We start from the raw sequence: 16,039 nt of genomic DNA on the forward strand, positions 1-16,039 counted from the left end.
TACACAGAAGTTGGATTGCTGTTTTATATGATAATTTAATTTTTAATTTTTTGCAGAATCTCCACACTGTTTTCTATAGTAGATATACCATTTTGGATTTTGACCAACAGATTTCTAACAGTGCACAAGTGTTAGAATTTCTCCACATCTTCACCAATACCTATTGTTTTCTGGGGTTTGTTTTGTTTTGTTGATAATGACTATTGTAACAAGTGTTGCATGCATCTCATTTTTTGATTTGTATTTTTCTGGTAATTAATGATGTGAAACTTCTATTCATATGCTTGTTGGACACTTGTACATCTTCTTTGGAGAAATGTCTAATAAGTTCCTCTGCCCTGCTTTAAATTAGATTTTAGGGGGTTTTGTTGTTGACTTGCATGAGTTTTTTAAATATATTATGGACATAAGCCCTTTATCAAATATATGGTTTACAAACATTTTCTCCTATTCTATAGGTTGACTTTTCATTCTGTTGATTGTTTTCTTTGCTATGTAGAACTCTAAGTTCAATGTAGTCCCATTTGTCTATTTTTGCTTTTGTTTCCTGTGCTTTGGGTTCCATATCCAAGAAACCATTGCCAAATCCAATGTCATTAACTTTTCCCTTGTGTTTTCTACTAAAAGTTTTGTAGTTTCAGGTCTATGTTTATATCTTTAATCTATTTGGGGTTAATTTTTTTTATATGGTGTAAGGGAAAGGCCAGCTTCATTCATTTGCATGTGGATATCCAGTTTTTAAACACCATTTGTTGAAGAGATATTCTTCCCCCTTTGTGTAGTACATTCATTCTGTTACTGTGGTGTGGTACATTAACCTTGCAGTCCAAGAATAAATCCCACTTGCTCTTGATGTGTAATTTTTTCAATATGTTGAATTTTGTTTCCTAGTATTTTGTTGAGGATTTTTGTATTATTCACCAAGGATTTGCTCTATAGTTTTCTTATAGTGTCTTTGCTTTGGTACCAGAGTAATGCTGGTAATGAGCTTAGAAGTATTTCCTCATCTCAAATTTTTGGAAGAATTTTAAAAGATTTGTGTTAATTCTTCTTTAAATGTTTGATAGAATTCTTCAGTGAAGCCATCTGGTCTTGGGCTTTTCTTTGTTAGGAGGTATTTGATTACTGATTCAATCACCTTACTTGTTATAGGTCCATTCTGATTTCTTCATGATTCAATCTTGGTAAATTGTATGCTTCTAGGAATTTATTCATTTCTTTTAGATTATCCAATTTGTTAGCATATAATTGTTTCTAGTAGTATCTTATGATCTTTTGTATTTCTGTGGTATCATTTGTAAAATCCCATCTTTCATTTCTGATTTTATTTATTTGAATCTTTTTTACTTAGCTTAGCTAAAGATTTGCCAATTTTGTTTATCTTTTTTAAAAACCTCTTAGTTTTGTTGATTTTTATTTTATTTTTCTCTTTCAGCTTGAAAGGGTCCTTTTAACAATTCTTGTAAGGCAAATCTGAAAAGGTCTTTATTTCTCCATCAGTTGCTGAATATAAATTCTTGTTGTTGGCAATCTTTTTCTTTTAACATTCTGAGTATCTCATCCCACTTCACACACACACACACACACACACACACACACAATACATACATACAGAGAGAGATAGAGAGGGGAAAGTGAGAAAGAGAGAGAGATTGGGTGATTGATTGATTGATTGATTAGAAGAAATTGGTTCACACAATTATGGAGTCTGAGAAGTTCTATGATCTGCCATTGGCAAGCTAGAGACACAGGAGAGCTGATACGTAGTGCCAGTCAGGGTCTGAAGGCCTGAGGCCCAGGAGATTTGATGATATAATTTCTAGTCTGAAAACCAGCAAGCTTGAGACCCAAGAAGAGCCTATGCCTCCGCCTGAGTTTGAAGGCCAGAAAAAACCAGTATCACACTCCAACCACTCAGGCAGAAGTTCCCTCTTACTTAGGCCTTTTGTTCTATTCAGATTTCCAGTTGATTGAAAGAAGCCCATTCACATTAGGGATACAAATCTGCTTTCCTCAGTCTAGGCAAAAAGACATACAAATGAGCTGACCACAATTTGGGGAATGTTTTTAATCTTAAAAGGAAGATTTTCCTAATTCATGGCAAAGGTTCGTGAACAGCATACTGGGTAATAATCTTTCAATGAAAGTCATGATCAAGATGCCGTCTGTCATATTGGTCCTAACTCCCCTGGTCAGCAGATACTCTAGATTGCTGTTTGTTAAAATGTGACCAAAGGATTATCTGAACGAAGCTCACTTGTATGAATTAAAAACACAGATTCCAGGACCTAACTCTGGACCTACTGTGTCAGCATCTCCATGGGTGGCTCTGAAGTATGCTGACATATTACACATACATTTGTGACTTTTGAAAGTAAAAATAATTTATTTTTTGGGCTTGCCTTCAAGACATAATTTCAGGGAAATAGGTAGAGGTTTGTCTAAAAGCCCTGAACCAAACTCCCCCTTATTGTTCAATGTAGAGGGTGATACCAATCTCACTTGACAGTGAATGAAGGAGAGTATAAATTGGGTATTCAAAAATTCTCGCTCCATAATTGAATTCTGAATATCTTTTCAGTAAGTGGGTTTACTAAATAAAATGCTCCCTTGGGCACTTTTGCTTCTTGGCACCTATTGACTAGGAAGAGTTATCTGTTCTTACGTGCTGTTCTTACCTCTGGTTTCTAAAGTTCTTAGAAAAATGAAAGAGAAAGAACCTAATAACTCCTGAGTTCCCCAAATATACCAGGCTCTGTATTAGGTATAGTAACTTTAATTTTGCTGATATAGTCCTCACAGAAGCCCAATGGAATAAGATCCTGTTAAATCTTTATGAAACTCAGAGATTCACTTTGCTTGTCCAAGACCACACAGGTAGTAAGTTAAAGAGGCACAAACTGAATCCAAGACCATCTAACATAAGGCCCAGGTTCTTTATGTCTTGCATATTATTGTCCTCTTAGAGCACAAGCTAGTTTGGGGAACATGTATAGAGACCTCAATCCAAAAATAAAATTTTCTTCATGTAAAGAGAGCTCTTGAACTGGTGAATGAATATACAAATGCCTGTGTATTGTGGGGAGGTCTTTGGAACTATTTCTATAGACTTACCAGGTATTTGTTAATTCTTATGGGGGAAAGCCTTTGAGAAGCATTGCCATAAACTATTCCCAGCATTGTCAGCTAAACCCCAGACACCCTAAGAAAGTATTCAGAAGTGCAAACAACTCATTGAAACAACTGCATGTGAACTCGTTTATGCCCATTGTTCTTCCCTAATTAGAACTGTACTTTCATATAATGAAAGTCAGAAGGAAGGATTAATGTTTTGTGAGATCTGCCTTTAGGAATAAAGCAGGCAGTATAAGTCAAAGGGCAGTTCTTGCTACCACATGTAAGAAGTAAAAATAATAAACCATAGCTACAAAAATGTTGGAGAAATGCATGAAATTCTGTAATTTCTTATTCTATAAAAATTTGCTTTCCTTTAGCTATTTCTCCACAATGACCTGTAAGAAAATTGACAAAAGTCAGAAGACCTGTATACTTGTATAGTTTATACTACAATAGCTTCAAAAAACTTCTGACCATTACAGCCCTGAGCTTCTGCTCCAAAGGAATGTCTAATTATGCTTTCATTGGAAATAGCTCCCCTTATGGTTTCTGTCCAAAGCACTCAGGATAGACCCCGAATGTACTCTCTTTACACAAAGGAGAATAGTTTTGAACAAGTGCATAAGCAAAACCTAAGAAGTTTTTTCAAGCCATTGGAAAGGCCCCGAGTGCAGTTTGGCGGGAGTAGAGCATGGTGTAGGACCCAAAGAAGATCAGTGAAACTTGGATCAGAAAAACCACAGACGTTATTTTCTTAAGGTTAAGTGTCCTCACCAATCTGTTGTCTTCTTAAATTGGAGCACAAGCTATTTGTGGGAACATTTACAGAGAACTCAACCTGAAAATGTAATTCGCTTCTTGTCAAGGGAGCTCTTGAATTGGTGAATGAACATAAAAATGCTTGTGAGGGAATTATAAATTAATATCAAATGACCACTATTTTGAATTTATGTAAACATAATTATTCAGCATAAGTTTACTGTAAAGACAGAAAATCTACAGAGATCTATTTTGTTGCCTTCAAAATGTCTTGAGTCAAAGCACCCCTCCAGGTATCATTATAAATTATGTGACCTTAAGCTTCTTATGCTTGTGTAAGGAACAAAATCTGACAAGCAGTGTAGTACTTCTTCAAAATGTTGTTTCAGTGGGTTTAATTGTGCCTGTTGTGCTGTACCTTTTCCCACGGTATAAAGAAAATTAGGAGAGTGTGCCTGTACCCAATATTCCGGAAGAGAGTTGGAGTCAGAATCCCAGGAGATAGAATGATTCAGGTCAGCATTAAAGAAGGTGGGAAAGCAGACTATGTTTAGGGTAAGATTTCAGGGAGGGAAATAAATGCAAGGGAGTTATTCTGGACCTGGAGGGAACTTCACGGACCTAACAACAGAATTGTCATTGGGGATTCCCGGCACATTAGAGCCAACCAAAGAAACATTGATGGATTTTAAGGCAAATTTAGGTCAGTCAAATATTTTGACAGTTTTTACAGTGCTGAAATAAATGGAGTATTACTAGATAGCATGATAAGTAGATTCTAAGCAATGAGTTCGGGTTTTTCCTCTCATACCCCACTGACAAAAGGTGGGACGGACCAAGAATTTATTCACTCAGCAAATTTGGGTAAGGAAATCATTACCCAATAGCCCAGCTTGAGTCAAGTGCCCATCCCTGAATCAGTCAATGGTAATCAGAAAAGACAGGATCACGATGTACGAAGTTGGCTTTGATCATAACAATGAGGATAAAGGGAGGGGAGGGGTTTTTTCTATATGTTGCCAAGAAGGCAGATCCACAGGTGTCCAATATAGCACATGTGATGATTTTTTCAGATGTCCAGATGATTGCATTTTTCTATCAGTTCTCTATCATCTTCATAAAACTAGCTCTGTGCAAATGACCTATTAAATACTCAGAAAGTGTTGAGTGAATTAATGAATGACTTCTTCACCTTTTCCTGTGCCAACTTCATAATCAAATTTCAAAGATAATATGTTTACCCTTCATCTGGACCTGCATTTGTAGTGGAGTTCCCATAGCATTTTATCTTCTCTCTATCCTTTCCTTCCCTCAATGATCTCATCTATTTCTATGACCATAGAAATATATATTATATGTATAATTCCTGAATGTATATCTGTAGCAGAGATCTCACCCCTGAACATAAAAACATGATGAAAAACATTTGAACAAGGGCAGTGAACAATGTGAGGAAGAAGATTAGAAAAGGGCAAAGTTCTGGGAAAGAACACTATTTGGGGCTCCTCATACCAATTGGTGGTAGTCCCCGGATCACTGCACTGTGAAGGATTGTGATCTTGCATCCAGACTCTGAAGGAAAGGATGCCTGTTGTAGGGGGGAGGGCGAGGGATTAAGATCACTTGTACTGCATGTTTCAGCCACTCAGTAGTTACCTCCAATGAATAGCTGTATGGGGGGAGATAAGCCAGCAAAGGAGGCTGAAATAGAATAATTAAGTAGGAAGAGAATTAAGATAGAGTCAAGTCAAGGAAAAAGGCAAAAAGGAAAACTAATATAAAACTGCTAAAGGTGATCAAATATTATAAGGTCAAAAGAGATGTCTCTTTGTATGAGCAAATAAGTCATTGAGAATAGCTGTTCCAGTACAGTACAGTGTTGATTGTGCAAATCTAACACAAGTGGATTGAAAAGTAGATGGAAGATGAGAAAATGTGCACAATAGTCATAATCTACTCAAGAATCTGCCTATGTATGAGAAGGGGAGTTGGTCACTAGACTGGGCTGCGAAGTTGAAAGAAAGTTGTATTTTTTTAACAAGACAGAAGTGAGCATGTTTGAAGCTTGTGCAGGAACAAGGGTTCAGTGGCTCAAACAGTGCAGGAAAATGTCCTAGAATTTTATAAGCATTGTTTGTAATAGCAAAAAACCAAACAACCAAAAACAGAAATGACTTAAATACCCATCAATTAAAAAAAGATAAATGATGCACACACACACACACACACACACACACTTAATATTGCACTTCTAGCACCTATAATGGTATTCTATATTTATTATAGTATTCTATAATTATTATGAAAAAATATTAAAAATTAATATTTACTAATCTAAATAATAATATTTGTCTCTGCCTGTTAGAAAAGGAATTTTTGTCTGTTTTGTTCACTGTGACATCCCTAGTACCAAGAACAATACCTGGCATATAGTAGGTGCCCAACAAATATCTGTTAAATGATTAGTATAAAGATGAACAAACCAGAGCTCCATAGATGAATGAATATGGATGAATTACACAAATATAATTCTGAATGAAAAGAATAACTTTCAAAAGAAATATATAATTGATGCCATTTTTATAAAAGTTAAACTTTTGGAAAAAAAGTTAAACTTTTGTACAGGGGTAGCATATACTGGTTTGGAATATATACATATACCCCAAATATGTATATACAGATACACACATATACAAATGTTAATGGGTATACAAGCATATACATCTGTGTTATATGCATAAATATGTATGTATATACAATCAACTTTCATTATTTATAGTACTTGTGTTCTCTAAGATACCATGAACACTGAATTAGCAAATCTTGAACCATTGTTCCCAGGGAACATTCAGGGTTCAGTTCTTGTGATGCTCTGGCCACATTTTTGTCAACTGGTCAATACATACCCTTGTTTTATGTATGTTTTCATTTAAAGGCACCTTATTTATTACATATTACTGATTCATTAACATTGAACTCATGGCCAACAGAACTATAGCTCATGCCTGAACGAAGCTTATCTACCATAGGTGTTTTCTCTGTAAGTCACATCACAGCCTTCTTTCACTTAAGAACATTAGACAACATTTCAGCCCTATGCTTGGAATTTGTGGTAAACAGCTAACTCATGAAGAAAAAGCACAAAAATGCAAAAAACATAGCACTAAATATATCACAAAAAAGACTCTTCTTTGTAGTGTAAGAGCTGAAATGAAAGACATAGTGTTTCCCTGCTCTACCTGAGATGGGAACATAGGGGGTCAAAGGCTCAAAACTGATCCTGTTCTCTGCATATCCAGGAATGATTATGAAAGCACTAGTAATATTAATTTGGAGTTCACAAAGAAATTTTAGCCAGTACGTAAATTCTCAAATAGAGTGAAATCTATGAATAATGAGGATTGATTATATATTCATGTATATTGTTAATTAGTACTTTTGAATTCAGGCAAGGTGGGAGTAACTTTGAATTATGGGGAAGAGGAAGGGAAGGGAATGCAGTTAGGGAAGGGCAGTGGGAGATAAACAGTTATCCATTATACATGTAAATCTTTCTTTTGCTTGTCTGAAAGAGTTTATAATAAATTTAAAAGTTATTTTATTTTTAAAATAAAAGAAAGTAAGTCAAAAATTGATAATTCTCTTAATAGAATGCATCTCTTAATAGATGCAGTTCCCACCCAGAATCTTACTTTCTAGAAGAGATCATGTTCAGCTCAGTTTCTTCTTTTAGAATTTTACCTCATTTATAAAAACGAGATACCCAGTTCTTGATCCTATATAGAATTTAGAACTGCACACAATGAATGCATCACCAAATCCAGGGTGTAGATGCACCTTCAGAGAAATGGAGGCCATTACCAATGTAGAGTTTTGCTTGGGTTCCTCACCAGTTAAATTTCAGACCATCGTTAGCCCTGGGAATCTAAACTGATTGGCATACGCAACAAACTTCTTACCATATTTCAAATATTGGGCCACATGCAGGAGTGAGAAGAAAGGGTCCTGCAGATCTGATGGTGGCGGGAAGCCTGGAAAGCAGGATGATGTTTGAGAGACGCGAAAGGAAGTCAGACCACGATGATGATGATAAAGATGGTAACCATGAAATACGTCTGAAAAGGTGGCCTATTGCCCATATTACCAAAATATGCTCTATAGATTTTGTCTGTCTCCACCCATCTAATGGAAACATGGGTATGTGCGTTGTGTTTCATTAACATCTGCCATGTAGTAGCACTTAATAAATATTTGTTGAATTAACAAGTGAATGAGTACAAGATTGATGGCGGGTGGAAAACAAACTGTAAGAGACTCTTAAATACAGAGAACAGACTGAGGGCTGCCGGTGGGATATTGGGTGGGAGAATGGACGAAATGGGTGATGGGCATGAACGAGGGCACGTGTTGGCATGAGCACTGGGTGTTATATGTAAGTGATGAATTACTAAATTCTATTCCTGAAATCATTATTACACTATGTTAACTTTGATTTAAATTAAAAACAAATTAAAAATCCCTTCATGTTTAAATTGAAAATATTTCCCATCCAGATTGGAGAGCTAAAGGAGAGTGAAATGTGTGCCTCCAGCACCTTCACATCACCAAGGTGTCAGTGGAAATCTGGCGGTCTAGGCCAACAGCATGGAAGGAAGTTACAGTCAGAAGAACCCATTTTCAAAAGTACATACTGATAAGAATTCACTTAAAATAACAGGGTGGAGAGGCCTCCTTTAGGGAAAACAGGGGAATTCTTTGGGGTACCAGAATTGTTTATCTCCCCTTAAGAGTCCATTTGTTTTGTTTTTGTTTTTGTTTTTTTCGTTTTCTGTGACTTCCCCACACACTTTGGCTAATATTTTCACACCTGAGACATTTTTAATTATTTACAGAAGGACCTAATACTGAGGGACTGGCATAGCTGATCATGCCTGTTTCATTAGTATGTTACTTTTATGTGTGTTTTTAAAAAATTTTTTTAATGTTTATTTATTTTTGAGACAGAGACAGACAGAGCATGAATGGGGGAGGGTCAGAGAGAGAGGGAGACACAGAATCCGAAGCAGGCTCCAGGCTCTGAGCTGTCAGTACAGAGCCCGACACGGGGCTCGAACCCATGAACTGTGAGATCATGACCTGAGCCGAAGTCGGAGGCTCAACCGACTGAGCCACCCAGGCGCCCCAACTTTCATGTGTTTTATGTGTTACAGCCTGGGAGTTCTCACCATATTTTGCTAGTTTACTTATCTGCCATCATTCATCACCAACATTTGAATTAGCAAATATATTCTTGTGTTTAGTGTTGCTTTTTAGGTCTTCTTCATCTGTCTTAATTTTGAATAGCAAATGCATTATAGTGCTTTATTCTTTTGGTTCTAGTCCATTGACAACAAAACTATAAAGACCCATGCATTCCTTGTTCTTGTTTTCATTATGGTCAAAATTTCATTCATAACAGGCCATAGTATATTGTAGAAAGAGTAGAGGTTAGAAGCCCTGATTTGTATCCATTTCTGCAATTTACTAGCTCTATGAGTTTAAGGTAATCATTCAAACCCCCTGTGGCTTAGTTTCTTTATCCATCCAGTGAGGATAATAATTCTATTCTTATAGGATTGTTGTCAAACCAACTGAAATGAAAGGCCTTTAATGTCTTCTAGAACGCACAAAGCACTTTATCCATTTAAAACACTATTGCCAGAGGCATCTTTCCAATCAGGTTTCCCTAGTCACTGATTTAGGTGTGCTGGCCCCAAATAGCTACTGTTCCTGACAGACAGAACCATAGCCATCCCCCTTGGTACAACTCAATTATTAAATCATTCTAAAAATATATATATTGAGCACATACTGTATGCCTGACACTTTTTGAGGAGTTGCCAATACAATGGTCAATGATACAGACAAAGTCTTTACTTCCATGAGCTTATATTCAAGTCAGCATAAGATCATAGGAAAAGGATAGTCAAATAAAAACTTATATGTCCAGGTATATTTATATTTATATTCATAACACAGAAGAGATGGTATGTCTTCAATGTTGCAAATTATACATAAAAATACACATCCCCCCCAAAAAAACCTCCCATTCTTACTATGTATGTGCATATGTTAAAAATTTATGAGTGTTCATAAAACAAAGGTGATATTTAGGGTGGAGATAGAAGAATGAATGCTCACTCTCTGAGGCAGGGCCATGCCCTAGTAGGTGCCTTCATTAACAACCTATAGGAAGGTCATTCTCTCATCTGTTATAGCCACCTTCTCTCCGTCCTGACACCTCTCTGTCATCTTTTTTTTTTTTTTTGTAGGAGAAAACATTTAGCCTCTGACCCATGAAAGACTTTTTCCTCCAAAATGTCCACCTCCCAACTAAACTAAAAACTGTGTCATACTATAAACGTCTCCCCTGCCCTTCATCCTAACCTAGAGACTGTATACCTGCCCCCAAATCATCCACTTTGAATTTATTTAATCATTTTGGTAGAAAGTAAAGGCTAACTCCTGCTTGACCCTTCTAATGTGCCACAGTGGTAGAGAGCTCAGACCCCAAACATACTTCTCAGTGGCTGTGTAAGTTTGGGCAAGAGACTTCGCTCTTTTGTGCCTCGCTTTCGTCTGAAAGATGAGATAAAATTTTTCATCTCACAATGTTTTTTTAAGAGTTAAATGAGATAATACATGTAATGTACTATCTACTACAGAATGATCACTCAGTATTATATAAAAGTATTATTTCTGGAGGTGCCTGGGTGGCTCAGTTGGTTAAGCGTGTGATTTAGGCTTAGGTTATGATTTCACAGTTCATGAGTTCAAGCCCCACATCAGGCTCTGTGCTGACAGCTCAGAGCCAGGAGCCTGCTTCAGATTCTGTGTCTCCCTCTCCCTCTGCCCCTCCCCCACTCACACTCTGTCCTCTCAAAAATAAATAAACATTAAAAACATTCTCTTTAATTACTATTTCTTGACAGGGTATTTACTCTTGGTGTTACCATAATCTTCTAATAGAGAGCTTAGTGGCTTTGAGAAAATGAATAAAGGTTTATTGGGTAACTATAAAGTCAGAGTCAATAATTATTTTAATAGTAGGAAGCTATATAATAGGTTCAATGTTTTGAACCCTGATATCTATGACCCCAGAGAATTTAATTTCTCTGAGGGGGGTCATTTATTTGCTCACCAATAACACAAAAAGAGTAGCCTCAAGGTACATCTCAAGTTGTAAAAATGATCTGAGAAGGAATAATTATAGGAAAAAAATTTGTAGTGAGGATTTACAATTAAAGTAATGAAACATGAATAAAAATCAATGGGAAAGGTTTTGAGTTGATGTGGACAGGAGGAACAGTGAGGAGTAGCTCTTGAGTCGCATTAATTGACAGAAACTCATGACATAAACAGAAAAGGTAGTTTGAAAGGCTTCTGGGTCATGGGAACCATGAAGGATAGAACAATTAGCGCTAAGTGCCAATTTCCTGGATTGTTGAGTGGATGAAACTACAATTAATTTTAAAGGGTTTTGAACAAGATAAAATTGCTTTAAAATGTGGGACCATTTAATAATAAGCAGATAAGTTCCTTCAATAATGGATACTTACGGCTGAAAACAGGATCTTGTGTTCATTCCATCAGCGTCCTATTGGTTTTGGTTGATATAAAGTATGAGATATATACAGTCATTCTTTTCTTACTCTAAATTTAGTATACAAAGTAACTTATTTTGCTTGAATATTCTTCTGCCTCTTCTTTTAAACAGAATTTTTGACTCTTGCTGTTAGAGAATTAAACGTTTTTCAATGCAACTAGTGTATGATTGCTCCTCACTTTCATGTCATTCTACAGATTTAGGAAAAGTTGGAGTGTATTATACTTGAAATAAATCTCCATAATGGTACAAAGAAGAAGCCGGAGAAGTCAATGAAGATAATTGCCACAGTACACTGAAAAGTCCAAGATGAAAAAAATTTGATCACTACTTTGATAGTTGCACATTTTATAAATCATTCAATATCAGCCTCATGTTTCTGTCTTAAAATAGCTGCAAACATTGTCAACAGTGGTGTTCAGTGAGGTTTGGTTATAACCAATGAAGATCTGAGTATGCGGTTCTTGCAAGATAAGGTTTTCTATTTGTAGGATGGCATTCTCCTCCCAGAAGTCCTATGCATGAATCTTCAGTAAACAATAATAAATTATTAAGATGTCTAAAGTTGGCTGTTGAAAATCATCCAGATATAGGGGACCGTGAAAAGAGATTTCCTCAAGATATGAGAAAAAAATACCTGAAAAAAAGCAAAACTCTGATTTTGTCCAACTGTCAATTATAGTATTAGAAAAATTTTTTTATCTGTATTATGGCTTGGACCCTGCGTTATGGCTTAGATTACCCATTGTGTCCTATTTGAGTCTAACACATGTGGGATCAGACTTTGCTTTCTCCCTAAAATAAGGTCATATAGGTATGGAGGAAACCAAAATGGATGGAAAGCTTCCCATAACTTCTAAATCATTTAGAGGGAAAAATAAATCATATGACTTGAGTCCTGCTGTCAAGGAACTAAGAATCCAAACTGGGGAGAATATTAGTACAGAACTGTGCCAAATGGTGTTTGCAGTAGGCGGCCTTCAAGATGGCCCCCAGTGGTCACCCTTCCTAGTGTTCACACCTTTGTATTGTCCCCTCCACATCATACCAGGGTTGATCTTTGTTACCAACACTATATGAGAGGGTGATGGCACATCACTTCTCAGATTAGGTCATAAAAGGTAATGTTGCTTCTATCTTAGTCACTCACTCTCTCCTCCTCTGAGATAGAACAGCAGTCAGATGCCATGTTGTGAGCTGCTCTATCAAGAGGCCCACAGGTGAGACTGAAGCCTCCGCCTGAAAGCTGGCAAGGACCTGAGGCCTACAGCCAACAGCTACAAGGGTGAACTTGTAAAAGGATCCCGCAGATCAGTCAAGACTTCAGAAGACTGCAGTCTGGCTGCCGTCTTGTCTGCAACCTCCTGAGTCTCTGAGCCAGAACCACTCAGCCCTCAGAAACTGTGAGGTAGCAAATGCTTGTGGTTTTAAGCCTCTAAATTCAGAGGTAATTTCTTACCAATATACATCTCATGCAGTGTTCTTCAGACTAAAACTGCTCTTGGAATTAGGAAAAGATGGAGGTTGGTGAGGCCTCCGCTCATGTGGATAAACAGCGCGGAGAAAGCGTGGCAATGGCACAGGCATTTCAAATATGGAGACCAGATCTTCCTCCTGCCTCTCCACCCCAGCCCAGTGCTTTCCTCTCTTCAGCAAAGTCAGTTACTGTTTCCTGTGCATCTTTCTGGTGTATTCTGAGCCTTTCTGATGTTGACTTGAACATCCTTGATCCACATAAATACTAAGAATTTTTCTTTAATATATACAGAGAAGAGAAGCATGTAAACTGGTGAAAACTTTGTATTATGTTTTGAACCCATCTGCAAAGTGGGTTTGTTTACCAATCCTAATGTTTAATATCTATGGTCCGAACTTCCTTTTTATTCTGCTTTTCTATTTTGCTCAAGTCTGTAGAACAGACTCTTTAAAGTTGCATCTGGACTTGGGACTATTTAAAGATCACTTGAATAGTAAACTATTCTAAATGATCATTTTCATTTATGTAGCAGACTCGTCCCCGACAGTCAGTGTTTCCTTTCTTTCTAGAGATATTTAGCTTTCGTTAATAATTTATTATCAGTTTTTAACAAATGTTCAGTTGGTATTCATTAGAAATTCATTATTTCTTTTAACAGTGTGCTCGGCTCAGGGTCCTTGAATATTAAATTTACAGCCTTTTAGAATTGTGAAGAATTCTTGTTCTACATGAAATTCACATGTTAATTATAAGGGTTTTATTCTTGCTTGTGAGCCTCACAAGTTCCCAGAATTTTCCAAACACAGGCTGTCCATGAAGTGATACTTTCCTTCTTGGGAACTTCTTCGTGCTACATGGAAACTTTTGGAATCATGTTGCCTACATTCTGCTTCTTTTTTGAGTTAACTTAAAAATGTAAATGACTATCAGGGGCGCCTGGGTGTCTCAGTCTGTTAAGCGTTCTGGCTTCGGCTCAGGTCATGATCTCACGACCAGTGAGCTCAAGCCCCGTATCGGACTATGTGCTGACAGCTCAGAGCCTGGAGCCTGCTTGAGATTCTGTGTGTGTGTGTGTGTGTGTGTGTGTGTGTGTGTCTGTCCCTCCCCCACTCACACTCTGTCTCTCTCTGTCTCTCAAAAATGAATAAACATTAAAAAAATGTAAATAACTATCAGAATTAACACTTGAAGATTCAATGAAAATTTATCTCAGTCTCAGGTACACGAAAGAGAATTTCTTTGTTTTCACTTACAAATTTTTCTTTCAAATGTAGCATTTCTATATCACTGTTTCCATAGTTACGGGTTATGTCTTCCTCATAACCCCAGGTTACATTTTAGCATGTGCTTCACCACATTTTAAACATGACTGCAAATTTTATTTACTTTTAACCCCAGACCACAAAATATATTCACACATCTCATACACACACACATACACACATGCACACAATGATGAACATATTCCTTTTTGTGTGGTTGTTTATTTATTATTGAGAGACAGAGAGAGACAGAGCATGAGTAGGGAAGGGGCAGAGAGAGGAGGAGACACAGAATCCAAAGCAGGCTCCAGGCTCTGAGCTTTCAGCACAGAGCCTGACACGGGGCTCGAGCTCACGAACCGTGAGATCATGACCTGAGCTGAAGTTGGACGCTTAACCAACTGAGCCACCTGGGTGCCCCAACGATGAACATATTCTAAAAGCTATAGCAGTCATGTTGTTTTGTCTGATCGATTGAGTACACTTGTTTTATTTTTATTTTTCATTTCTGGCTTGAGCTAATGTATTTCTGGAACTTTTTTTCTTGCTTTTGTTCATGTTTAATATGGCTTCGCAGAATATGTAATAAGTGGTACAATTCACATTTTCTCCAGCTTACCCTCATTTCCTTTGTGATAGTGCAATAATAAACATTTGCCCCTGGAGTCTACTAACGTCCTCCATCCAAACTTAACTGATTTTATTTTTTGTTGCTTGGCTCCTGCTCTGCGAGGCCAACCCCTAAAATCTACTGTGTATGATTTTCCAGCTTTTTCAATTTCATTTCATTTGTGTCAACATTCACCACTCTTCAATTTCAGTCCATCTATCTACTAACGTACAATGCAAGTCTATCTTCCTCCCTGAAAACTTTCTAACTGAAACACATGATGGGGTTTAATAAATTAATATCTAAAAAAACAGCAAACAGTAAGAAAAAGCTAATCTTCTAATAAGGAAATATTACATCGGTACAAACCCACAGAAACAGACCCTGTTCCTGGATTCTTGAATAAAGACGGCATTGATTGAGAGAAGACCCACAGAGTAGTAGCTCTCCAAGTTTAGTATGCTTAAGAAAATACCACCTAGCGGGGCGCCTGGGTGGTGCAGTCGCTTAAGCGTCCGACTTCAGCCAGGTCACGATCTCGCGGTCCGTGAGTTCGAGCCCCGCGTCAGGCTCTGGGCTGATGGTTCAGAGCCTGGAGCCTGTTTCCGATTCTGTGTCTCCCTCTCTCTCTGCCCCTCCCCCGTTCCTGCTCTGTCTCTCTCTGTCCCAAAAGTAAATAAAAACGTTGAAAAAAAAATTTTTTTTAAAGAAAATACCACCTAGGATGTGTGTAAGGGTTATGAGTTGTGGGCCCCACCCCCAGAGAATCTGATTTGGTAAGTGTGAGGTGGGACCCAGGAATCTGCACCCTGCAAGATGTCTATGAAATCAGGTTTAATCTCATGCTTTGTGGAAGATTTCAATACGAAACACAGAAAGCTCATACCAGATCCATATGTGTATGTTCATAGTACTGAAAGAAGGAGGAAGATGAATTGTTTATTATGCACAAGAAATTATCATCCCTCTTCCAGATTTTCTTGAAGATTCTTTAGAGAAGGTGTTATTAAAAGAACCATTTAAGTAATCCAGGAAAAAACGATTTATGGGAAATTGTCTTACAAAGAGTGTAAGGAAACTATTTGAACTTGCTTTGAAACCTAAAAAGACAGAAACATCTAAAGGACTGTAGGCATTTAAAAAGAATTTTTTTTTAATGTTTATTTATT

Source organism: Prionailurus viverrinus, chromosome A1 (assembly GCF_022837055.1).
Source record: "Prionailurus viverrinus isolate Anna chromosome A1, UM_Priviv_1.0, whole genome shotgun sequence".
Taxonomy (NCBI): Eukaryota; Metazoa; Chordata; class Mammalia; order Carnivora; family Felidae; genus Prionailurus; species Prionailurus viverrinus.